Source organism: Haliaeetus albicilla, chromosome 3 (assembly GCF_947461875.1).
Source record: "Haliaeetus albicilla chromosome 3, bHalAlb1.1, whole genome shotgun sequence".
Lineage (NCBI taxonomy): Eukaryota > Metazoa > Chordata > Aves > Accipitriformes > Accipitridae > Haliaeetus > Haliaeetus albicilla.
The window spans coordinates 116,768-141,480 of record NC_091485.1 but is presented as its reverse complement, the minus strand read 5'-3'; the positions used below and the strand labels follow the sequence as shown (position 1 = coordinate 141,480).

The 24,713-nt window shown below is 51.5% G+C and overlaps 1 long non-coding RNA gene across 1 annotated transcript; it reads right to left on the bottom strand.

The window, feature by feature from the left end:
- Window positions 1–168: 168 nt before the first annotated feature.
- LOC138684657 (uncharacterized) lies at window positions 169–4,494 on the bottom strand. Its single transcript, XR_011323883.1, has 3 exons — window positions 3,965–4,494; window positions 3,089–3,133; window positions 169–414 (listed from the first exon to the last, which is right to left on the bottom strand). It is a non-coding gene; the product is annotated as an uncharacterized lncRNA (long non-coding RNA).
- Window positions 4,495–24,713: the final 20,219 nt, after the last annotated feature.

Sequence of the window (24,713 nt, the reverse complement as noted above, 5' to 3'; positions counted from 1 at the left end):
AGTTAAGTTTTGAAGAAATTGGTGGTGTCGGTGCAACAAGTGAACGAGAAACTAGACCCTTCTTTAAATCTTTAACAATGAAATTAGGAAAGCAACGGGTCACTCAGCAGTTTTTGTTATGTGCCAAATTCTCCTAAAATCCTGTTAAGGAGAGATCTATCTGAGAACTTAGAGGCAGAAATTAAATTTAAAAATGGAGAGATTAAAACTTTAATTCCAGAAACTAAACGTATCGAAGCAGTGGCTTTGTTGTTAACAGGACGCTTACCGACAGCGGAAGATTATACCAGTCAAAGTATAATGCTGTAATTCCAATCGTCTGGACTGGGAAGCTCCCGGTAAATCCAAAAAGCAGAACCTGTGAGAGTTGATTTAAAGCCAGGATCGAATCCGGTAAGAATTAAACGATACCCCCTAAAACCGGAAAGTCGGAAAGGGTTTAGGGCCAAGTGGGCGAGCCGTGGCCTACTTCTCGAAGCGATTAGGTAATGTGAGTCTGGGATGCTCTGGTCGTCCGAGAGCCGTCGCTGCAACTGTGCTACTGATCCAGGAAGCTCGTAAGTTCACCTGAGGACAAAGGATTAGAGGACAAAGGATTACTGTATGTTTCCCATACGATAACTGTTGTGCTAAAACAGAAAGGGGGGCATTGGTTATCCCCTAGCAGAATGCTGAAATACCAAGTGGCGTCGCTGGAACAAGATGATGTTTACCTAAAAACTACTACCGCCGTTAACCCTGTTGCGTTTTCAACAACTGATCAAGTTAAAGGAGAGCTGGAACGTGACTGCTTGCAGACAATCGAAAGAGTTTACTCCAGCTGACGGGATCTCTGAGATGTGCCGCTAGAAGAAACGGATTGGGAACTATATGCCGACGGAAGCGGTTCCGTCTGTGAAGGAAAACGTTTATCAAGACAGACAGTAACTACCGAGGAGGTAATTGCGTTGCCAACTTTGCCTTCGACGATATCTGCCCAAAAGGCTGAATTGATAGCTCTTATTCGAGCTCTGGAACTAAGTCAAGGAAAGCGAGTCAACACTTGGACAGACTCAAAGTACGCTTTTGGAGTAGTACGTGCACACGGAGCGATACGGAGAGAAAGAGGACCGTTATCTGCACAAGGAACCACCATTCAGCACGCAGAACAAATACCGAAATTGTTAGAAACCATTCAAAAACCAACAGCAGTCACGATAATGCACTGTAAAGCACATCAGTTAGGTAAGACCGGTCCTAACGCAGGTAACCGACTGGCTGATAAAACTGCTAAAGAAGCTGCGGAAAAAGGCATCCTAGCACTAGTTCCAGAGAAAAGTATAAAATTGCCTAAAGAAACTCCAAATTATAACGAAAAAGATGAAGAATTAATTATTAGATTGCAGGCTAACAAAATGAAACAGGATAGGCTGTAACACCGACAGGTCAAAGAATAGTCCCACCCACGATAATAAGAGAAATTGCCCGAGCTGAACATCACGAAGTATACTGGGGAACAGAAAGTGAAATATGACAAAGATTGTTTAAACAATTAGAAGCGGATGTGAAATTTATATATAAAAATATCCCCGAATCAGTAATAAGATCATTTTTGGGATTCTTAAATAGGGAAATTTTTTTAGGAGAATATTAGCAAATTGATTGTATAGAATTGCCTTGAAAAGAAGGATCTATCCTAGTTTTAGTTGATATCTTTACTGGGTGGCCCGAGGCTTTCCCTTGTCGCACCAACAAAGCAAGGGAAGTACTCAAAGTCTTGCTCAAAGAGATAATACCAAAATGTGGGGTGCCTGTAGGAATGTCATCTGACAATGGCTCTCATTTTATAGCAAAGATTATGAGACAAGTTGAGCAAGTTATTATCTATAGATTGAGACTATCACACCCCACATAGACCACAAGCAAGTGGGGGCGGGGGGGGGGGTGGGGGAAGAGAGAGAGAGAGAAAGAATGAACTATACCCTTAAGCAACAGTCGAGTAAAATTTGCCAGGAAACCTCACTCCTCACATGGGTTAAAGCATTACCCACGGCTCTATTAAGAATCAGAGTATAGCCAGAAGAGAAAGAAAATTTAAGTCATTATGAAATGTTGTATGAAAGACCATATCAAGAGTCCTGTGTTCTGAGTATCTTGAGTGCCTTTGGAGATAATGTTTTTAAAAGGTGTTATGATTTCTTTAAGCGATTCTTTTCAAGAACTTTGTCAGTATGTCTCCACAGCTGGACCCTTAGAATTGGACGTAGCAGCGCATCCCTTCCGACCAGGAGATTGAATATATATAAAATCACCGAGAAGTGGAAAGGACCGTATCGAGTCATTTTAACAACGCTTACAGCAGTAAAGGTCTGGGAGAAGAACCTTGGCTTCATTATTGAAGAATAAAGAAAGCACCAACAAGAAACCGGAAGTCTAAAGAAACTGGCCCTTTCAAACTGAAAATCTATAAGTAAGTTTCACGTTATCTGTTTGGGAAAACAGCTGTGTAAAGTTGATAATATTGGGGTTGCTATTAGGAATATTGTCGAGGGCAATAATCTTTTTGTGTGTTTAGAGGGCGTATGCATTTTTTTTGAGGGGTTCTAAACATGAGATAAACAAAATGAAACAATTATTGTTTGAGCTATTAATCTTGAGATTAACCGTTTTTGTAATTTGGATTAAAAAAAAAAATAATCTAGTTTTGTAACTGATTCAAAGTTTTGTAAAGACACAAAATTTAACCTCAGTAACAGCCTGCCTTCCGATTCCAAAGTCAGATGAAAATCTAGTTCCGTGGAGAATACTGACATTGAATTTAACCAAAACTTGAGAAAAGATGCAGAACAATGAGAATCATTTTAGCAAATTAAATGGGATGGATTTAAAAGGCAATTTTTTTTTTTAATTTGAAAGAAGGAATTATAGCGTTGTGAATTATAACATTACCAAACCATCCACCTCATGGACAAAAGAATTCATTTAATCGCCCTTCGGGAGAAACTTGTACAAGCAGCCCTTGGGGCTGTCAGTTGCCAAAACCGTAGAGACAAGTGCAAAAAGGAACTTGGGATCATATTTGAAACATAAAATGCTGTTTAGAATTTACTGGAGTTCCAGGATCCTTGTTAGAGCCACCCAGAGTCGGGACCATCTATGGAAATTTAGACTGGTTTAGACAACCAGAGAAAAATCACACCTCCTAAACAGAGCTGAATGAAGGTTTATACTTGCAGCTCTTCTGACCCCAAACTCCAAAGACTTTCTCTAGTAGCTAAAGCTCTAAGATGGGGATGTATTTGTAGAAAGTATAATATATTTTACATGATCTTTGGTCCCCTCTTAATAACGGAAAAAATTTAGCTTGGAGTTGACTGTATTAAAGGACAGGTGAAAAGTTTAGGGTTAACTGTAATGAACGGGTTAACTTTGTTCATGAAATCGAGAAGGGGGAAGAGACATATTGAGAGTTAACATATGCCTTGTGTAATTAACAAAAACTTGCTTAAGTGATGCGTGAAGGTCACGGGAGGAAAGCAAAGGCTATAACTTACTAGATAAGGGGGAGGAAAGCAATGGCTATAACTTACTAGATAAGGAGAGGAAGGACAACAGCTGCAATTAACAAAGACTGTATTTCTCCACATCAAAAGACATTCTACATCAAAGGATACTCATCCTTGAGAAAATTTACCGAATCTACATAGTAACAGACCTGCACAAATGAGGAAAGAAGAAGCAGGACAAGGCGGAGACTTACAAGAAAGGGGGTACATGAAATGTATATAAGGAATGTAACGGTAACATAAAGTTGCGGGCCTGTGGCGGAGCATTGCCTCCCCGGCCGCCCAGTGCTGTTTTGCTCTCTTATCGCTTGCTAATAAATTCGATTTTTTATTCAATACAAATTGGCTCCTCCAATTTGTCACGAGCGTTTATAACATTAACTGTTTGGGTGAGTAGTGATGATATATGATCCACTCACCTTTTCATGAAGCAGAAAGGCAAATCGTGGACTTTAGACTTAATAACTCTATTCTCTCTCTGGAAGAAATCTCCCTTGTGGCCTCGCTGGTGGACCTGGGTAAATGGAAAAGATGATACCTGGCAATGGCCAAGTCTTAGAACTAAAATAAGAGGGGTATTAAAATCTGTATTTTGACCCCAGTTAACACCTCTTCCAACTCAGATGACTCTTGACATCTTTCATTCAATCAGGGAAGTGCCTGCTGCTTAAGTTCACATTGGTGTTGAGGAGTTTTGTTCCGGATTTGGGTACCACAGCTGCGGGCCGGGGCTGGAGGAGCCGCAGGTGCGGGCAGTGAGGCTGATGGGGACGGCCCCTCCCTGGCCAGGGGGGGCTGCCGGGGGAGGGGCCGGGGCGGGGCCGGTGGGAGCCCAGGCAGGAGCGGAGCGGCGGCCGGGGTGCGGCTGCCCCTCGGGAGAAGGTGAGCGGGGCCGGGCACCCCTCGGACCGCGAACGTCGGGGGCGGGGGTGGCCCGGGGGAGGTGGGGGCCGCCGGTGCCGAGGCCGAGCCCTGGGGGCTCACAGGGGGGCTGGGAGCACGTGCGCGCGGGGGGCGGGAGCTCACAGGGGGGCTGGGAGCACGTGCGCGCGGGGGGGGAGGGGGGGGCTCACAGGGCGGCTGGGAGCACGTGAGCGCGCGGGGGGGGGTGCTCACCGCGCCCGGTGGCGGGGCTGCGCAATCGGCCGGCGGGTTCCGGGGAAAGCCCCGAGGAGGACGGCGGGGTCCGTGTCGGACGCACGGAGCGGCAGCGGGGCCGTGCCCTGCCCGGAGCCGGGCGGGGGGTGCCGCGCCGTGCCGGAGCCGGGCGGCGAAAGCGCGCCGGAGCTGCCCGGAGCGGCGCTGGGGGCTCGGCGGGAACTGCGGCTGCGCCGGCGTGGGGGTGGGCGGAAACGGAAGCGGCGTCCCCTCGGGGTCCGGCAGCAGGGCAGGCTGCCTCCCGGGGCATGCCGGGAGCTGTAGTTTTCGCGGACTCGGCGGCCGGGCGGCAGCGTGGCTCTCGGGCGCGGCGTAGTCCTCGCTGCCGCCGCGGCCGCCAGAATCCGACCAGGTCAGACGCAGGAGCGTTACCGGTTTCGTGTGGTTTTCCGCGGGCTTCCCGCTGCGCCCGCTCCCCGACCAGCCGTGCGGACGCGCCTCCTGGGCGCATGCGCTGTCCTGCGCGTGGGGCAGCCCGGCGTTCGCTCGCCGGCTCTGATCCCTCCGGCGCATGCGTGGTCCCTGGGAGCAGCGTGGTGGCGCGCAGGGCGTGGGTCTCGGCGGCAGCGGGCGAGCGCCGGGACCGCGGGTGAGGCGAGCGATCCCCTCCGGCGGTGGCGGTGGCGGGGGGTGCTTCCTGCCCGCTGGCCGCCCGGGGCTGGCGGGACGGGAAGCTGCGAAGCGGCCGCCGCGGCAGGCTCCCGGTCCGCCGGAGGCGAGCCGGGCCAGGGCAGCGCCCGGCAGTTCCCCGAGAGCCGATAGAAGGGAAGAGGGGACGGAGGCGGGCACCCCCCAGGCGCGGCCAGCGGGCGCCTCCCCGAGTCGCCGGAGCTCCCCCGGCGCCTTCGCTCGGCCCGTGCGGCTGCCCCCAGCTCCAGCCCCTCCCCTGAAGCCTGCCTGTGCTGTAGCCGCAGGCAGCCCCCGAGCCCTGTCGTGAGGGCAGCAAGCTGGCCCTGCGATGTTCTTGAGTCTCCCTGAACGTGGGTGCCGTTAGCAGCGGCGCGGGGAACGAGCGGCGTCTGCGGAAGCCCCTGCGGAAGGAGGGGCTCCGGCCAGGGTCGAGCTACGGTAATAAGGGTGGCTGCTGCCTCTTTCCCTCTCCCAGAGGTCACGCTGTGAGTGCGGTTGTCCGTTCGTCCCCGGGGATGCCGTTGACTGCAGCAGCCTCAGGCTTGCGTGGGCTGTCTCTGCCTGGCCTCCCTCTCCTCGCGGCACGGGAGCACAGAGGGACAGGCGGAGCGCTTACTGGCTGTGGACGGGAGCTGCTGAAGCTGGAGAGGCCACAGAAAGGTAAAGAAGAAGAAACGGCAGGCCATCTGGCTGGCAGCTGCCTCCCGCTGCAGGCAAGAGAGAACCTGCCTCTCTGGGTGTGGGAGGATCCCGCCTCGTAGTCCACAGCAGGTTAGACCGCCAGGGTCTGTATGCATGACCAGCAGCGCGGTACGGCCACATAGTGAGCGAGCGAGCGAGGCTACGTGTCTAGGAGGCCTCATCTCGTAAGAGCTGTGAGGCGCTCGCGTGTTCCGTTATGTGGAGGACAGCCAAGCGACTGGAGTTACAGAAGAGGAAGGGAGGAGAGAAGGAGAAAGAAGCGTCTGAACTGGCAAGGTCTCCTGGCAGCTCCAAGAGCGAGAGCTGTGGTGAGTCCTGGGCCCTCGGGGCCCTGTCGCTCCTCTTGTGCCTCCCGGTCCCTCCCTCCCCCTCTCCTGACCTCCTCGCTTTCTCATGCTGCTGTGACGTTTGGTTTCTCTTTTTTTTTTTTTTTTTAGTTTGCTTCCCTGTGCCTCCTCTCTTCTGTCTCTTCTCTTGTCCTGCTCCCTCTTCCTCCCCCCTTCCTCTCTCTCTCTCTCATTCGACTGCCCCCCTTTCTTTTTCTCTTTGCGTTCTTGTCCTGCTCCCTCTCCCTCTCCCCCCCCGCCCCCATCCCCGTCTTTGTCCTGCAGCCAGTCGCTGTTTTTTCCTTTTCCATCTCCTTGTCCTGATCTGCATCCGCCTCTTTCCCTGCCTCCCAATTTCTCTGGCCTGTTCCCCTGGCGTTCTTTTCGTCTCTGCGCCTGTACGTGCCGCGCTGTGTCCCTGCCTTCCTATCTCTCTTCTTCCTACTTTCTGTTTCTCTGTCTGTCCCTTTGTCTTGCTCGCTGTTGCTGTTTATTTTTGTCATTCTGGATCTCGCTGTCCCCGTCCTCCTTCCTGTTCGTCTCTTACTCTCTGTGACCCTTTGTGCTGCTTCCTGCCCCTTTTTTAGTCACCCTCCCTCTGTCTGCAGGGCTCCTGATACCTCTCTTTCTAAGTTTCCCAACCCCCTGTGCTTCTCACGGTCTCTGTCTCTGTCAGTGTCTCTCTCTCTCCTTCTCACTGTTCTTGTCTGTCGCGCTGTCTTGCTTCCTGTCCCGTCGTTTCTCGCTGTATCCCTTTGTCCCGCTCCCTGCTCGTATTCGTATTCCTCTCTGTCCTGAGGACCGTCCCAGTTTTTTATCTCCGTCCTGCCGCTGTCCTGATTTTTCCTTCTCTGCCGTGTTCCCTGTCCCTCTTTCTGTCTCCTCTGTCCCTGCTGCTTATTTCTCCATCTCTGCCCAGACCCCTGTCCCTTCCCCCCCGCCCCGCCTTGCTGTTCCTCTGCCTTGCGTTCTTTCGCTACCTTTTCTGTCTGTCTTTCTCTGCCCCATTCCCTCTCCCGCCCTTTCTAAGTGTGTCCGCCTGTCCAGCTAGCCTAGCTGTCGCTTCTTTCTTTTTTCTGTTCCTCAGTACTTTTTCCTTTTTCCGTCTCTCTCTCCCACTGCCCATCGCAGTTGGTTTTTTCCCCTCCGATGCTGGCCTGCTCTTTGTCCCTTTTGTCTCTCTGTGTCCTTCTGTCATGCTCCCTGTGTCTATTTAATCCCTTCATCTCTGTCCTGCAGCCCGTCGCTATTTTTTTTTTCCCTCTTCCGTCCCTTTGTCCTGCTCCCCGTCCTTGTCTCTCTTTCCCTTGGTTCTGCCTCCCGTCCTTTTTTCCTTTCTTGCTCCATCTCTCTGTCCTGCTCCCTATCCCTCCCGCGCTCTCTCTGTTTCTGTGTCCTTCTCCTTGCCTTTCCCCACGGTCTCTGTCTTGTACCCTCTTTGGTTTTCTTGTTTTCTGGGTGGCTGGGCCCGGCTGCCCGCGGGGGTGCTTCGGCTGGGGGTTTGGGGTGGGGGCCTGGCCGTGCCGGTGGTGGCGGGGAAATAAAGCCTGAAACGGCAATCGTGAAGCGACGCCCTGCCTGTGCTGGGGCTGCCCCGCAGAGGCGTGGGGCCGGGCCCTCCGCAGGTCCCGAGCACTCCCCGAAACTACCTGTGGGGCCCCGGGGGTGCAGGGCTGTGGGGTGGCTACGCTCAGCGTCGTCCGTGGGCACTGCAGGGTCAGAAACGGAGAACAAGTTTTCTGTTCCTGGGTCTTGACAAGAGGCTCGCGTGGCTGATGTGGGGGCTCGGAAACAGACCGAGCTGCGTGGCTTTGGGCCCAGAAACAGAGGTCCGGCCCTGCGTGTTTGGGCCTTGAGAACAGGTTCAGCAGCCGGGTTTTTTGGCTCCCAAATGGGCCCCGAGTCAGCTGGTGTGGGGGCCAAAAGCGGGAGCCGGCTTGGCTGGTTTTGCAGGTGGGTGGGAGGGTGTTGGGGGCTGCGGGGGGAAGCGGGGGGCGGGCAGGGTGCGTGGACCCTCCCCGGAGATGGGGGTCTGGTTGTGTCGGACGCCGAAGTTTGGGAGTCCGGCACGCAGCAGGCCGAACTCAACATCTGTGATGGTCTGTGGGGGGGAAAGGTGCTTTTCAGACCCCCCGTGCCCTCTTTGAGTCCAGCTCTTCTTTCTGCGCTGCTCAGAATAGTTGTTAGGTAATTAATCGTGCAAACTAACGAATATTTATTTGGCGTGTAACTCTGATGTTTAATCCTAATGCTCCAGTTTTGACAGCAGTTGATACACAACCTTATGGAAAGCCCAGACCGTTGCACGTAGCTGGAGCTTGTAAGGAGAAGCAGCTGAAATCAGCCGGAGCTTCAGTGCGGAGCTGGGGCTTCAACGAGCCAGAACTGTAGCAAGCGGGAGCTGGAACGAGGCGGGGTGTCCGCTGTCTGGAGCGTGCATTAGCCAGAGGCCAAAGTACCTGCGGCTGTAACGAGCAGGAGGCGCGATTAGCTGGAGCGTCTTTTCGCTGGAGCGTCCGTCGGCCGGACTGCGCTCCCAGCACGGCGGGAGAGCGGCCGGGCGCGGGCAGGGCTGTCCGCAGCAAGCAGCTCCGAGCAGCAGGGAGGTGAGTTGTCCTTCTGCCAGCGGGGAGCCCGGCCTCTTCCCTCGGGCATGCAATCCACGCCGCGCTCCTCTCTCTGCGTGGAGGGTCTCTCCCGGTCCGTTCCCGCGGGCAGAAGCGAGGTGGGGGTCCCCCGTCTCTCCTGGGGCAGCCCCCCCCGCGAGGGGGCGCGGGCGAGGTGTCGTCGTCCCCTCGGTACCGGGCAAAGGGGAGAGAAACCGGCCGGCGGGAGCTCCTGGGGTGCAGAGCCCTTCCGGCAGAATCCTCCCCTGTCTTTTTACCGTTGGCTGGGTGTGATAAGCAGGTTCATTTCTTTGTCTCCTCTTCTACCAGCGTCACCTTCCGCATCACACAAAGAAAATCCTGCGTGGTCAATTCCGCTTGCTGCTCAGGTAATCGCACGTATCGGGCTGGGGGAGCGGAGAGAAACACTTGCGAGTTTGAGGGCGCTACAGATGCTCCACGTTAAACCCACAGAGAAGGCAAATTTGCTGCTAGTGCAGAAAAGGTGATGGAAAAATTGCTGTTAACAGATCGTGCCCTGTTCCTGAACTGGTCCCTTGATGTGTTTTTGTTTCAGGGGAAAGAATGAAATTTCCTGTCTGGTAAATTCAGAGCTGCCTGTTAGCTTCTTCAAGGTCGCGTGTTTCTCTTCTCTCTGTTCGTACTGATTTGACGGGCAAGCTGGAAATAGCCTTTTACTTTTTTATGTATAAGTGAATTTTTAGGAATATGTAGTGTCCCTGTAGTTCAATTTTGAGCACCTAGATGCCAGTAGAAATGTAATGAGCGAAACATGAGGGGAACTGGTACTTAAACTTGATTTTTATTTGGGGTTTTTTTTTTTCCTTCCCCATTAAGAGTGTTGATGGCATGTTGTCCCGTGGGACAATCCCCATTCCGTTCAGCGGAGTCTTCAGTCTAGGACTTTTAAGTAAACAAGTTTGTCCTTCCAAAAAGGGCCTAGTCATTCCTAGGACCGGGGCATAGAGTTGGAGAGTCGCTTAAGTACGTGATCGGAATTAAAGCCAACTTTCAGTTGATGTTGCTGCTGTTGGTCTTTGCTTTCATTGACTTCTCCACCACTCCCTCGTGGTTGGGAGCTCTGAATCGTAATGTTTTTCGGTCTCTAACGCATTTCCACCCCCACCCCCCAAAAAAAGGAGAGGCAGTGTCTAAAAGTTAATTAGTTTCCTCACAAATGCATGAGTAAATAAAATTTGAGTTATGATGATTAAAACCATATAAATGACACCAGTCTTGCAGATCTGGACTATTTCTGAACAGGCATTCAGCGCACACGGAAGTCGTCAGGGTACGGATCACCTGTGCTTCATGCTCTGACAAGACAAAATGCTGAGGCAGGGATGAGCTCTGAAAGAAGAAGAAGAAAAAAAAAAAAAGAAGGCTACAGGGTCACGGTTTTGTTTTGTTGTTGTTTGATTTTAGAGAGTGCAATATTGACTGGTGCCAGCCTGCAGAGCTCTTGTGCTGCCTGACAGCAGCTTTGGATTCCTACCCAGCTTTGTGCTAATGTTTTTTTTTTTTTCTTCTCTCAGCTGGCTGTCAGCTGGCACCGTTTCGCCGTGGTTGCCCTTTCTTCTGCCGTGACGGTACGAGACAGATGGAAAGATTCCGTAGCGGCCTGCAAGTACAAGGTACGCCTACGACGTGTGTCTGCATTTTTCCAAAGGTACTTGCGGTATGGGCTTTAACGTTGAGAGTGTGCCAACTCTCCTTCTACTTTTTTTTACGTGAAATATTTTAACACAAATGCTAAAAATAAGTTCTGTTCCGGAGCATGTTACACCTATACAAAGTTTACTTCCCTCAGTTTATTTTCTCTTCCTGAAAGCATAATCTTCTGTTGCTGTGTGCTTGCTAGTAAACGATACTGTGAAAATAATTTTGTACTAAAAGAGGGAAGAAACTGTTCGTAAGAGTTCAGCTGTTCAGAAGAAACAGACTTTGTTTTCATGATAAAAGCTTTATGCTTTTACAGTCAATGATTTTTTTTTTTAAATATCTTATAGTAGTACTCAAAAACGTTACGGAGATAATTAGCATCTGTACTAAAAGCAATCAAGGTCAAAGAAGAGACGTGGACAAAACAGGACAAACGGGCGTCGCATCTGTGTGTTTTCCAGGCTTTCCCGGGAAGCATTAGCAGCCTTGTAACTAGTGACAGTGAGTCCTGAGGTGTTTTTGATGAGTTACTGCTTCAGTAATGTATTTTTTCCTTTAACCTACAGTGTGTAATTTTGACTTCAGTTGGAAAGAGATTTTCCAAAATGGAAGTCTTTCTCTCTCAAAGAAATTTTGTTTTATGAACTTCCCATCAGAGTGGATCTTCAGAGGTGATCGACTTGACAGTAGAAGTCATCAGTAATGAGACTTTTCACTCTCTTTAAAAAAAAAAAGAAAAAAAAAAAAAGGTCAATTTCCTTCCAAAGACCCAAGCGCAGCCCATCTTCCTAAAGTTGATGGCATCACTGGTCTTTGGTTTCTCAGTTGTAACAGTCGAGATAACACGAAAACGTGTTGCTCTGCATGCTTCGGTACTGCCAAAAGCATTAGGGAATCCGCCAGTCCTTTTTGGTAGTCTGAGGTATTGCAGCACTGGGGATTTTACAAATTGACTTGCATTGTTTAAACTGCGACTGCCAAATAGCTGTAGTATGTGATTTGTTAGGTGTATGTAAGCAGTTTAGGTATTTTTCTAAATGTTTAAAAAGAGAGGCAACTGAATGTTATGGGTTTTTTTTCCTGATGTTTTGACGGAGTGCTCTGAAGTTCTTTCTTTCTGTCTGGCTTTCAATGGTGCGTTTCCCTGGCGGTTCAGTAGCACCTCTCTTGGGCAGCTCAGCTGGCCAGGTGTCCCTCCACGTTCTGTAACACGCACAAAAAACCCTAGTCACGTTATAACTGTGTACTTTGGGGAGAGATGATTTAATGGTATGAATTCAGAGCTGTGCAAGTTAAGGTAATGGAAAAGGAAAATCAAATACTTTTACAGTACAAGTATTTTTATTGGATGTATATAAACATGGGCACACCTTTTTAGTGTAAAGTGAATTATTGAGATTTATTCTTTATTTTTCATTTTGCTGTTTGGAGTTTTCCACTTCACTTTCAGCTTTATTCACCAAACAAGCAAGATGCAAAGCAGCAGCAGGAGCGCGTGGGCTGTAGCTGTTGCGGTGGATCCGCAAGCGTAGATTCTGATTGCGTACGACCTCGTCCCGCAGCCTCCCAGGGTTATCTGCCTGCAGCAGTGCTGTAAGGAAGGGAGGAGACGTTTTCCAGCACCGGCAAGAGTGTTTACTTGTATGCTAAGAAGGTGTTCAGAATGGTATCGATTAGCGTAAATGCTGATTTTAAGCGTTCAAATCGCTCTTAACTTTTAAAGGAGGTGGTGTATTTCGAGCTGACCTGTTTGCCTGGAATCCTGCTTTAGCTCAGCGACTCTTCTTGTGCACCCCCAGCCTCTGCTGGCAGGGCGGTATGAGAAGCTGGAAGGTCCTTGACTTAGTATAAACACTGCTTAGCAACAACTACAGCATCGGTGTGTTGTCAACATTATTCTCATCCTAACTCCAAAATGGCCCTGTACCAGCTACTCAGAAGAAAATGAACTTTATTCCAGCCGAAACCAGGACAACCCCAAACCCTCTGATTCTGGGACTGCAACGGAAAAAACCAAACGACTTTGGGACTCCTGGGAAAGCCAAATCCGCCTGGATTTGTGCAGCTGGAAAGCAAAAAACCCACCCCATTTTCATGCACAAACCCGCAACCAAAAGATCACCCCTTTTTACGTTGTGGAAAAGCACTGAAACACACCCCAAACTGAGTATTTTGAAAAAGCAAGAAACTCCCCAGTTTGGGGAAGATTGGGGGTGAAGCAGAGGCAGTTTGAGGGGCGTTGCTGGGGGTCCTCCCAGCGTGGATGATCTGGTGTGGATGCTCTGTTGCGGGTTATCCCAGGTGAGTTACCTGCTGTGGATCATCCTGGGTGGACTCCCTGGGGTAGGTCATCCCCACCCATGTCCCCCCATGCACCTCTGTACCCTCACCTACCCTCTCCCCGGCGTGTGTTTCTCCCCCATATATGCCCCCCGCTGCTCCAGCCCGCCCCCTTCACCCATTCGAGTTTTTAACCCACGCGAGTTGTTTCCCCCCGCATCCCCTGCTCTTCTATCTCCTGTCCCGTTTCCCCCCGCATGCCCTGCTCTTCTATCTCCTGTCCCCTCCCCCAGATTCCTTTCCCTCCTCCATATTCCACACCCCCCCATCATCCGTCAGGCTCCAGACCCCTGGCATGCTGCCTGCACCCCATTCTCTGTCATTTTTTTTTTCTTCTTTTCTTTACAAGTTGTTGTTGTTTCTTTTAAATGATTAAACTGTTTTCGTTTCAAGCCACGAGTTTTCTCGCTTTCGCCCTTCCGATTGTCTCCCCGTCCCACTGGGGGCGGGGGAGCGAGTGAGCGGTCGCGTGGGGCTTTGTTGCTGGCTGGCGTTAAACCACGACACGAGGTGAGTTGCAAGCCCTGCCTGGCTGATGCTGGAGGCTCTCTATGTTCCTCCTGCTATCTTGACGGGCCGTCCTTGTTCTTCATTGCCGCTTTATAGCGAGCGCCTCTCGCTATAGTAGTAGGCAGTAGTACTGGGGCCGCGCAGGTACTGCGTGTTGCAGGCAGCAAAGGGCAATTGTGACGCTCGCTGGCGGGAGCGGCAAGGAGTGCGGAGCCACGCTCCTGTAGGGAGCAAAGATGGAACCTCGAGGGCTCTACAGTTGTCTGCTGAGGTCTACTAATATCCCGACACGCCTCTTTGCTTTCCCTGCTTCACGTCGCATTACTTTGCGCGCCGGAGGGCGGGGCGGTAAGTAACACCGTGCAGCGTGTCTTCGATCCGAGACAAGCCCCGCACAAGAAGCCTTGCGTGCAGGATTAGGAGAGCAGAGTTCCGATAGCACGGAGGTGAGGAAAGGTGCGCCCACCCCAACCGAGCCCCAGGGTCACCAGGGTATCGCTCGCTTGCAGGTGGGCCGCTGGCATCTGGTGCGCTGGGACGCGGCGTTTCCTGCTGGACAGAGCTGCCCCTCTGGCACAGAGCAGCTTTGGGTCTCTTGTGGCCTGCCTCCAGGCTGTCACCTGAACCAGGCGTTATGGTTTTTTTTTTTTTTTTTTTAAATCTCTCGCCAGCAGCTGTTGACTGGCTGCTTTCACTCCCGCAACCCTGATGCCACATGCAGAGGGATACAGCAGTCCCTGGGGCTTGCTCCAGGGGACCACCCCCCCCTCCCCCCTGCCGTTTGCAGGTCCCTGTGCTGCTTCTCCTCTCTAGATGATGGGGTGGGGGGGCAGGGACAGAAGCGACCACCCGAATTGTCTGTTGTTTGCACTTGACTGCTGTAAACGCTCCAGCCACTCGGGTGCTTTTTGGAACGGAGGCGATGAAGATGACTGCCCGGGCTGCGAGTGGGGAAAGGGCAGGGCAATGTAAGCCCTGTGCCCCCAGTAAGTAGCTGGCGCCTGTGGCTGGTCTCTACTGGGCTGAGCTGTCAGTCATCCCTCATCCAGCTGCTGCTCAGAAGAGGATGGTTACGGGGATGCGGATGCTGCTGCCCGGTGACCGAAGGTGGGAACTGGCGTTGGGGAGGGGCGCATGCGCGGTGGCGTGTGTCGGTGGGCTCCAGCTGTTGCCGGGCAACCAAGATGCGGTACAGCAGCTCGACAGCTGCGCATGCGTGGCGGCGCGTTGACGGTGCTCGACGCTGTTGCCGGGCAACCAAGGTACGACACGGCGCATTAGCAAGGGCGCATGCGCGGCGGCGCGCTTTACGGTGCTCCCGCTGTTGCCAAGCAGCCAAACCGCTTTACGGCAGCTCGGCAAGGGAGCATGCGCGCTGCGCCTTTTACGGCGCTTGCCGCTGTTGCCCGGCAACCAAAGCGCGACACGGCGCCTCCCCAACAGCGCATGCGTGACGGCGCGGTTTACGACGCTCCTTCTGTTGCTCGGCAACCAAAACGCTTTACGGCAGCTCGGCAAGGGAGCATGCGCGCTGCGCCTTTTACGGCGCTGGCCGCTGTTGCCCGGCAACCAAAGCGCGACATGGCGCCTACCCAACAGCGCATGCGTGACGGCACGGTTTACGGCGCCCCTTCTGTTGCTCGGCAACCAAACCCGTTACGGCAGCTCAGCAAGGGCGCATGCGCGTTGCGCCTTTTACGGCGCTAGCCGCTGTTGCCTGGCAACCAAAGCGCGACGCGGCGCATCCCCAAGAGCGCATGCGTGACGGCACGGTTTACGGCGCTCCTTCTGTTGCTCGGCAACCAAAACGCTTTACGGCTGCTCGGAAAGGGCGCATGCGCCTTTGCCCGTTTACCGCGCTCGCTGCTGTTGCCCGGCAACCAAAGCGCGACACGACGCCTCTGCAATCGCGCATGCGTGGCGGTGCGGTTTACGGCCCCTCCTGTTGCCTAGCAACCAAAACGTGTTACGGCAGATCGGCAACCGCGCATGTGCCTTGGCGCGTTTACGACACTGGCCACTGTTGCCTGGCAACCAAAGCGCGACACGACGCCTCGGCAAACGCGCATGCGCGGCGTCGCGGTTTACGGCGCTCCTGCTGTCGCCTGGCAACCAAAACGCGGGCAGCAGCTCGGAGCCGCGCATGCGCGGTGGCGGCGCGTTTCGCCAGCGCTCTCTTCCGCCACCTATTGAACAGACTTCGGTACTGCAGCTGCGGTGCCGCCCGTGCGCGCTGCCGCCTTGTGCCAAGCGCTCGCCGCTGCCACCTCGCGGCCAATGTTCGGTACTGCAGCTCGGAGGCTGCGAGGGCGCGGGGCTGCCGCTGTCCTGCACCTGCCGTCCGACGGTAACGGCAGTGCGGCACCGGCGGCAGGTGCCGCCGCGCTCGTTGCTTCCTCCCGGTGAGGAAACGCCGCCGGCGAGGAAAGCTTGCACGGGCTGTCTCTGCCTGGCCTCCCTCTCCCCGCGGCGCGGGAGCACGAAGGGACAGGCGGGGCGCTTACCGGCTGCGGGCAGGAGCTGCTGCGGCTGAAGCTGGAGAGGCCACAGAAAGGTAGAGAAGAAGAAATGGAAGGCTGGCCGGCCAGCAGCTGCCCCCCGCTGCAGGCAAGAGAGAGCCTGCCTCTCCGCGTGTGGAAGGATCCCTCTTCGTAGTCCGCAGCAGGCCAGACCGCCCAGGTGCACCGCAGGGTCCGTACGCAGCACCGACGGTGCCGTACGGCCACGTAGCGTGCGAGCGAGCGAGGCTCCGTGCCTAGGAGGCCTCGTCCTGCAAGACCTATGAGACGCGTGTTCTCCTAGGGGGAGGACGGCCGCGCTGCCGGAGTTACAGAAGAGGAGGGGAGCGGGAGAGGAGCAGAAAGGAGCGTCTGAACTGGCAAATTCTCCTGGCAGTGCCAAGAACAAGAGCTGTGGCGAGCCCCGGGCCCTCGGGGCCCTGCCTCCCCTCTTCCGCGTTCTGGTCCCTCCCTGCCCCTCCCCTGGGCCCCTCTCTTTCCCACACCGCTGCCTTTTTTTTTTTTCTTTTTCCTTTCCTCCCTTGTACCCCTGATATGGAAAAGCCGGTCGAAGAAACTCCCTAAGACTCGTTTTGGAGTTTTAGAAAGCAGGCGTTCTTCATTGCAGCGCTGGATGCACGGGGGATAGTTGCACCTAGCGTGCATGCCACAGCTTTAGCACAAACAGGTTATACAGAATAACTAATTGCATGTTAATCAGATTAGTATACATATACGTAAAAACGATGGCAACCGATTATCGTAGTACTGCCTACATCCGATCGCGCGCCGTGAAGGATCCATTTGAGACGAAGGGCTGCTTTTGCAACCACCGACCCATTGGAAGTTCTTGCTGGCTGTCCCCGAAGTCTTTATTCTTGTCCTTGTTCTTTGATCTTGAAGCTTAACGCAGTTTCAATCACCTGTGGTCAGTTTCAGCATTGTTCTCATCTAGCGTACAGGAACATCTAGTCATAAGAGCAAAGAACTGCAAAACTTAGGAGTACCTACCTCTGCTAGTTAATTGCTTGGCTATACTTTTGTCTATTGTTTCAGTCGTAGTGTTAGTATAAGATTTCTAATAATTATTTACCAAATCTCACTTTTGCAGTCACCTAGCAGCAAACCAGTTTCCACAGCTGGTACAAAATATTAAAACCATCCCAATATTTAGACGTGCCACACAGAATGTATGGAAATAGGCTATCAGAGGTGTCCGAGGGGCAGGGGGGGCGCCGGGGGGCGCCCCGAGACCCGGAGCAGACTCGCTGGCAGGACTCGATAGGCACGCGACTGACTGAATAAACGCTGGCCGCCCGTCCCCTTTGCCCTCCGGGCTGCGTTTGCGCTCCCTTTGCACGAGGCGAGGGGCCGTGAGGGAGCCCAGGGGAGGAGGAGGTGAGGCGCTGGGGGGGGGTCGGGCCGTGCACCCCCCCCCCCCTCCCCCCATTCCTGCTGGGCTCCAGCTGTTGCAAATATTCTGGTAAAGAAATCAAAATTTAATCCCACAGAAGAGTTAGGTTTGATTAAGAAGTAAAATTGTGAAGCATAACGTATAGGATCGTTAAGTTTGAAACGTAGCCATAGAAACTTTAGGAACTGTGTTCGCGTGACTCTAGGAACCTTAATATTGTTAAAGTTTGAAATAGCTAACCCTAGAAACCTCACCAGGAAGTTACTGGTTTTTCTACGTTCTGTTTCAGGAAACTAAGGAAACCGTCATGGACACCAGTTTGCTGCTTGGAAACCCCCTTACCCTTCCCATCTCGATTTGAGTATCGAAGATTCCAGTCAGCAGAGCTAAGTGTAACTGGCCAATGATTGTTTTTAAATAAGAACATTGATAAGGTTATATAATCAAAGGACCGATCATTATAAAGGTTAAATTTAAGAACGAGCAGAGTATGCATTTTTACGGAAGGAGCTTAGGTAACAATGACCTGACAAGAAAAGCCTGTAAAAACGGATGGATTTTGATACTAAGCGGGACACGCCTTCGGAGGAGCGATCCCCCGTGTCCCCAGCGCTGCGATAAACAAAGTGCCTGCTTCTTAACTTCACGTTGGTGTTAAGGAGTTTTATTCCGGATTTCGGTAACGGTTTCGGCGACCCAGATGGGACCTTGCGAGTGAGACCGGACGAGATCGAGCGTCGATCGAACTCCGGCCGGCACCGAGGTATTCTCGGGGAGAACCATCACCCTCGACTCGCAAAGCTCCTCGCAGCGTTGCCTGGAAAAAAGGTAAGGCGCTGCTTCTTTGGAATTGGTTTGGAAAGCCCGCCCGTGAGGCGCGGCGAAAGCTTCGCAGGGTTGGGGCTTGGAGGGTACCCGTCTGCAGCGGAAGCCTAGGCGTCTGCCCGTAAGTCATAAGCGAAAGCTATTGCTGGGTTGGACTTTGTGTATTATTTGGGACAATTGTCATTTGCATTTGTTTGGTATTTGGTACTTGAATGTATATAAGTATAATGGCATTAGCAAAATTGTTTAAGAATAAGAGTGCAGGAAATAGAACTGCTGAAGAAAAGTTACCAAAAACATCACCGTTGGGACGTTTATTGGCACATTGGGGTGAATTGCAGGAAAAATGGTAAACAAACAGAACTTGGAGTTACCATATTATATTGCAGTTCCTGTTGTTTTGTAGGAGAGAGAGTAAATGGAATAAAGTGCCATATGTAGATTTGTTCTTTTTAAGTGAACGTATCTGACGGGGACCGGAGGGGAGTCTCCCAGCAGAACCTCTGGTTACAGCTAAACTGGGAGAACAGAAAATTGAATTTGAATTGACACTCGGGTCACCTTTTCAGTTTTAAATACCTTAGAGGGAGAGTTAAGTTTTGAAGAAATTGGTGGTGTCGGTGCAACAAGTGAACGAGAAACTAGACCCTTCTTTAAATCTTTAACAATGAAATTAGGAAAGCAACGGGTCACTCAGCAGTTTTTGTTATGTGCCAAATTCTCCTAAAATCCTGTTAAGGAGAGATCTATCTGAGAACTTAGAGGCAGAAATTAAATTTAAAAATGGAGAGATTAAAACTTTAATTCCAGAAACTAAACGTATCGAAGCAGTGGCTTTGTTGTTAACAGGACGCTTACCGACAGCGGAAGATTATACCAGTCAAAGTATAATGCTGTAATTCCAATCGTCTGGACTGGGAAGCTCCCGGTAAATCCAAAAAGCAGAACCTGTGAGAGTTGATTTAAAGCCAGGATCGAATCCGGTAAGAATTAAACGATACCCCCTAAAACCGGAAAGTCGGAAAGGGTTAGTAATGGTAATACAAAAATTTTTAAGATACAAATTGTTAATAGAATGTGAATCCAGATATAACACCCCCATCTCGCCTGTTAAAAGGCTAATGAAAAAGATGATAGATTAGTTCAAGACCTCCTCAGAGCAATAAATCAAATAGTACAAGATATTCATCCGGTAGTAGCAAATCCTTATGCTTTGTTAACAACCCTAACGGAGAAACAAGAATGGTTCACAGTGTTAGAGGGAAAAGATGCCTTTTTCCGTATTCCCTTGGATCCTGATAGTCAAGAGGTTTTTGCTTTGGAATGGGAAAATCCTGAGACTGGGAGAAAAACCACAATATACGTGGACAGTCTTGCCTCAAGGCTTTAAGAATAGTCTTACCGTGTTTGGAAGTCAATTGGCACGAGAAGTAGGGATTTGGCAGAAAGAAAATAATCAAGAAATCTTGCTGAAATATATGGATGATCTGTTAAGTGTAGCTGAGACGGAAGAACGATGCACAAAGTTAACTATTAACTTTTTGAACTTTTGGGGAATCAGTGGATATCGAGTGTCAAAAGAAAAAAACCAGATAACCCAGAAAGAAGAAACTTATTTAAATGAGTTTTAAAATCCTAAAAGGACAGAGACAATTGGGAACTGAGAGAAAAGAGGCAATTTGTCGTCTCCCCGAACCTAAGACTAAAAAAATGAATGACGAGCATTTCCGGGAATGGTTGAGTGGTGTCACCTGTAGATTATAAATTGTGGCTTGCTGGCCCGACCTTTATAGGAGCAGCTCAAAACCTCAAACAACGGATCGTACCGATGCCGAGAAAGCTACTTTCCAAGAATGGAAACAGGCTGTAATCGGGGTGCCAGCCCTAGGCCTGCCAGATCTCACAAAGACACTTGAACTTTTTGCTCGTGAAAGAAAAGGTATAGCTCTGGGTATCCTGGCGCAATATTTAGGGCCAAGTGGGCGAGCTGTGGCCTACTTCTCGAAGCGATTAGGTAATGTGAGTCTGGGATGCTCTGGTCGTCCGAGAGCCGTCGCTGCAACTGTGCTACTGATCCAGGAAGCTCGTAAGTTCACCTGAGGACAAAGGATTAGAGGACAAAGGATTACTGTACGTTTCCCATACGATAACTGTTGTGCTAAAACAGAAAGGGGGGCATTGGTTATCCCCTAGCAGGATGCTGAAATACCAAGTGGCGTTGCTGGAACAAGATGATGTTTACCTAAAAACTACTACCGCCGTTAACCCTGTTGCGTTTTCAACAACTGATCAAGTTAAAGGAGAACTGGAACGTGACTGCTTGCAGACAATCGAAAGAGTTTACTCCGGCTGACTGGATCTCTGAGATGTGCCGCTAGAAGAAACAGATTGGGAACTATATGCCGACGGAAGCGGTTCCGTCTGTGAAGGAAAACGTTTATCAAGACAGACAGTAACTACCGAGGAGGTAATTGCGTTGCCAACTTTGCCTTCGACGATATCTGCCCAAAAGGCTGAATCGATAGCTCTTCTTCGAGCTCTGGAACCAAGTCAAGGAAAGCGAGTCAACACTTGGACAGACTCAAAGTACGCTTTTGGAGTAGTACGTGCACACGGAGCGATACGGAGAGAAAGAGGACCGTTATCTGCGCGAGGAACCACCATTCAGCACGCAGAACAAACACCGAAATTGTTAGAAACCATTCAAAAACCAACAGCAGTCACGATAATGCACTGTAAAGCACATCAGTTAGGTAAGACCGGTCCGAACGCAGGTAACCGACTGGCTGATAAAGCTGCTAAAGAGGCTGCGGAAAAAGGCATCCTAGCACTAGTTCCAGAGAAAAGTATAAAATTGCCTAAAGAAACTCCAAATTATAACGAAAAAGATGAAGAATTAATTATTAGATCGCAGGCTAACAAAATGAAACAGGATAGGCTGTAACACCGACAGGTCAAATAATAGTCCCACCCACAATAATAAGAGAAATTGCCCGAGCTGAACATCACAAAGTATACTGGGGAACAGAAAGTGAAATATGTCAAAGATTGTTTAAACAATTAGAAGCGGATGTGAAATTTATATATAAAAATATCCCCGAATCAGTACTAAGATCATCTTTGGGATTATGAAATAAGGAAAATTTTCAGGAGAATATTAGCAAATTGATTTTATAGAATTGCCTTGAAAAGAAGGATCTATCCTAGTTTTAGTTGCTATCTTTACTGGGTGGCCCGAGGCTTTCCCTTGTCGCACCAACAAAGCAAGGGAAGTACTCAAAGTCTTGCTCAAAGAGATAATACCAAAATATGGGGTGCCTGTAGGAATGTCATCTGACAATGGCCCTCATTTTATAGCAAAGATTGTGAGACAAGTTGAGCAAAGTATTATCTATAGATTGAGACTATCACACCCCATATAGACCACAAGCAAGTGGGGGGGCTGGGGGGGGGGGGCAGAGAGAGGGGGGCGGAGAGAGAGAGAGAGATTGAGAATGAACTATACCCTTAAGCAACAGTCGAGTAAAATTTGTCAGGAAACCTCACTCCTCACATGGGTTAAAGCATTACCCATGGCTCTATTAAGAATCAGAGTATAGCCAGGAGAGAAAGAAAATTTAAGTCATTATGAAATGTTGTATGAAAGACCATATCAAGAGTCCTATGTTCTGAGTATCTTGAGTGCCTTTGGAGATATGTTTTTAAAAGGTGTTATGATTTCTTTAAGCAATTCTTTTCAAGAGCTTTGTCAGTATGTCTCCACAGCTGGACCCTTAGAACTGGACGTAGCAGCGCATCCCTTCCGACCAGGAGATCGAATATCTATAAAATCACTGAGAAGCGGAAAGGACCGTCTCGAGTCATTTTAACAACCCTTATAGCAGTAAAGGTCTGGGAGAAGAACCTTGGCTTCATTATTCAAGAATAAAGAAAGCACCAACAAGAAACCGGAAGTCTAAAGAAACTGGCCCTTTCAAACTGAAAATCTATAAGTAAGTTTCACGTTATCTGTTTGGGAAAACAGCTGTGTAAAGTTGATAATATTGGGGTTGCTCTTAGGAATATTGTCGAGGGCAATAATCTTTTTGTGTTTAGAGGGCGTATGCATTTTTTTTGAGGGGTTCTAAACATGAGATAAACAAAATGAAACAATTATTGTTTGAGCTATTAATCTTGAGATTAACCGTTTTTGTAATTTGGATTAAAAAAAAAAAATCTAGTTTTGTAACTGATTCAAAGTTTTGTAAAGACACAAAATTTAACCTCAGTAACAGCCTGCCTTCCGATTCCAAAGTCAGATGAAAATCTAGTTCCGTGGAGAATACTGACATTGAATTTAACCAAAACTTGAGAAAAGATGCAGAACAATGAGAATCATTTTAGCAAATTAAATGGGATGGATTTAAAAGGCAATTTTATTTTTTTTTAATTTGAAAGAAGGAATTACAGCGTTGTGAATTATAACATTACCAAACCATCCACCTCATGGACAAAAGAATTCATTTAATCGCCCTTCGGGAGAAACTTGTACAAGCAGCCCTTGGGGCTGTCAGTTGCCAAAACCGTAGAGACAAGTGCAAAAAGGAACTTGGGATCATATTTAAAATATAAAACGCTGTCTAGAATTTACTGGAGTTCCAGGATCCTTGTTCGAGCCACCCAGAGTCGGGACCATCTATGGAAATTTAGACTGGTTTAGACAACCAGAGAAAAATCACACCTCCTAAACAGAGCTGAATGAAGGTTTATACTTGCAGCTCTTCTGACCCCAAACTCCAAAGACTTTCTCTAGTAGCTAAAGCTCTAAGATGGGGATGTATTTGTAGAAAGTATAATAATATTTGACATGATCTTTGGTCCCCTCTTCGGGACCAAACGGAAAAAATTTAGCTTGGAGTTGACTGTATTAAAGGACAGGTGAAAAGTTCAGGCTTAACTGTTTGGGTGACTAGTGACGATATATGATCCACTCACCTTTTCATGAAGGAGAAAGGCAAATCGTGGACTTTTAGACTTAATAACTCTATCCTCTCTCTGGAAGAAATCTCCCTTGTGGCCTCGCTGGTGGACCTGGGTAAATGGAAAAGATGATACCTGGCAATGGCCAAGTCTTAGAACTAAAATAAGAGGGGTATTAAAATCTGTATTTTGACCCCAGTTAACAGCTCTTCCCAATCAGCTGACTCTTGACATCTTTCATTCAATCAAGGAAGTGCCTGCTGCTTAAGTTCACATTGGTGTCGAGGAGTTTTGTTCCGGATTTGGGTACCACAGCTGCGGGCCGGGGCTGGAGGAGCCGCAGGTGCGGGCAGTGAGGCTGATGGGGACGGCCCCTCCCTGGCCAGGGGGGGCTGCCGGGGGAGGGGCCGGGGCGGGGCCGGTGGGAGCCCAGGCAGGAGCGGAGCGGCGGCCGGGGTGCGGCTGCCCCTCGGGAGAAGGTGAGCGGGGCCGGGCGCCCCTCGGACCGCGAACGTCGGAGGCGGGGGTGGCCCGGGGGGGGTGGGGGCCGCCGGTGCCGAGGCCGAGCCCTGGGGGCTCACAGGGGGGCTGGGAGCACGTGCGCGGGGGGGGGGGGCTCACAGGGTGGCTGGGAGCGCGCGCGGGGGGGGGGGGGGCTCACAGGGCGGCTGGGAGCACGTGCGCGCGGGGGGGTGCTCACCGGGCCCCGTGGCGGGGCTGCGCAGTCGGCCGGCGGGTTCCGGGGAAAGCCCCGAGGAGGACGGCGGGGTCCGTGTGGGACGCACGGAGCGGCATCGGGGCCGCGCCGTGCCGAAGCGGCGGCGGGGGGTGCCGCGCCGTGCCGGAGCCGGGCGGCGAAAGCGCGCCGGAGCTGCCCGGAGCGGCGCTGGGGGCTCGGCGGGAACTGCGGCTGCGCCGGCGTGGGGGTGGGCGGAAACGGAAGCGGCGTCCCCTCGGGGTCCGGCAGCAGGGCAGGCTGCCTCCCGGGGCATGCCGGGAGCTGTAGTTTTCGCGGACTCGGCGGCCGGGCGGCAGCGTGGCTCTCGGGCGCGGCGTAGTCCTCGCTGCCGCCGCGGCCCCCGGAGTCCGACCAGGTCAGACGCAGGAGCGTTACCGGTTTCGTGTGGTTTTCCGCGGGCTTCCCGCTGCGCCCGCTCCCCGACCAGCCGTGCGGCCGCGCCTCCCGGGCGCATGCGCCGTCCTGCGCGTGGCGCAGCCCGGCGTTCGCTCGCCGGCTCCGGCCCCTCCGGCGCACGCGCGGTCCCTGGGAGCAGCGTGGTGGCGCGCAGGGCGCGGGTCTCGGCGGCAGCGGGCGAGCGCCGGGACCGCGGGTGAGGCGAGCGATCCCCTCCGGCGGGGGCGGGGGGTGCCTCCTGCCCGCTGGCCGCGCGGGGCTGGCGGGACGGGAAGCTGCGAAGCGGCCGCCGCGGCAGGCTCCCGGTCCGCCGGAGGCGAGCCGGGCCAGGGCAGCGCCCGGCAGTTCCCCGAGAGCCGATAGAAGGGAAGAGGGGACGGAG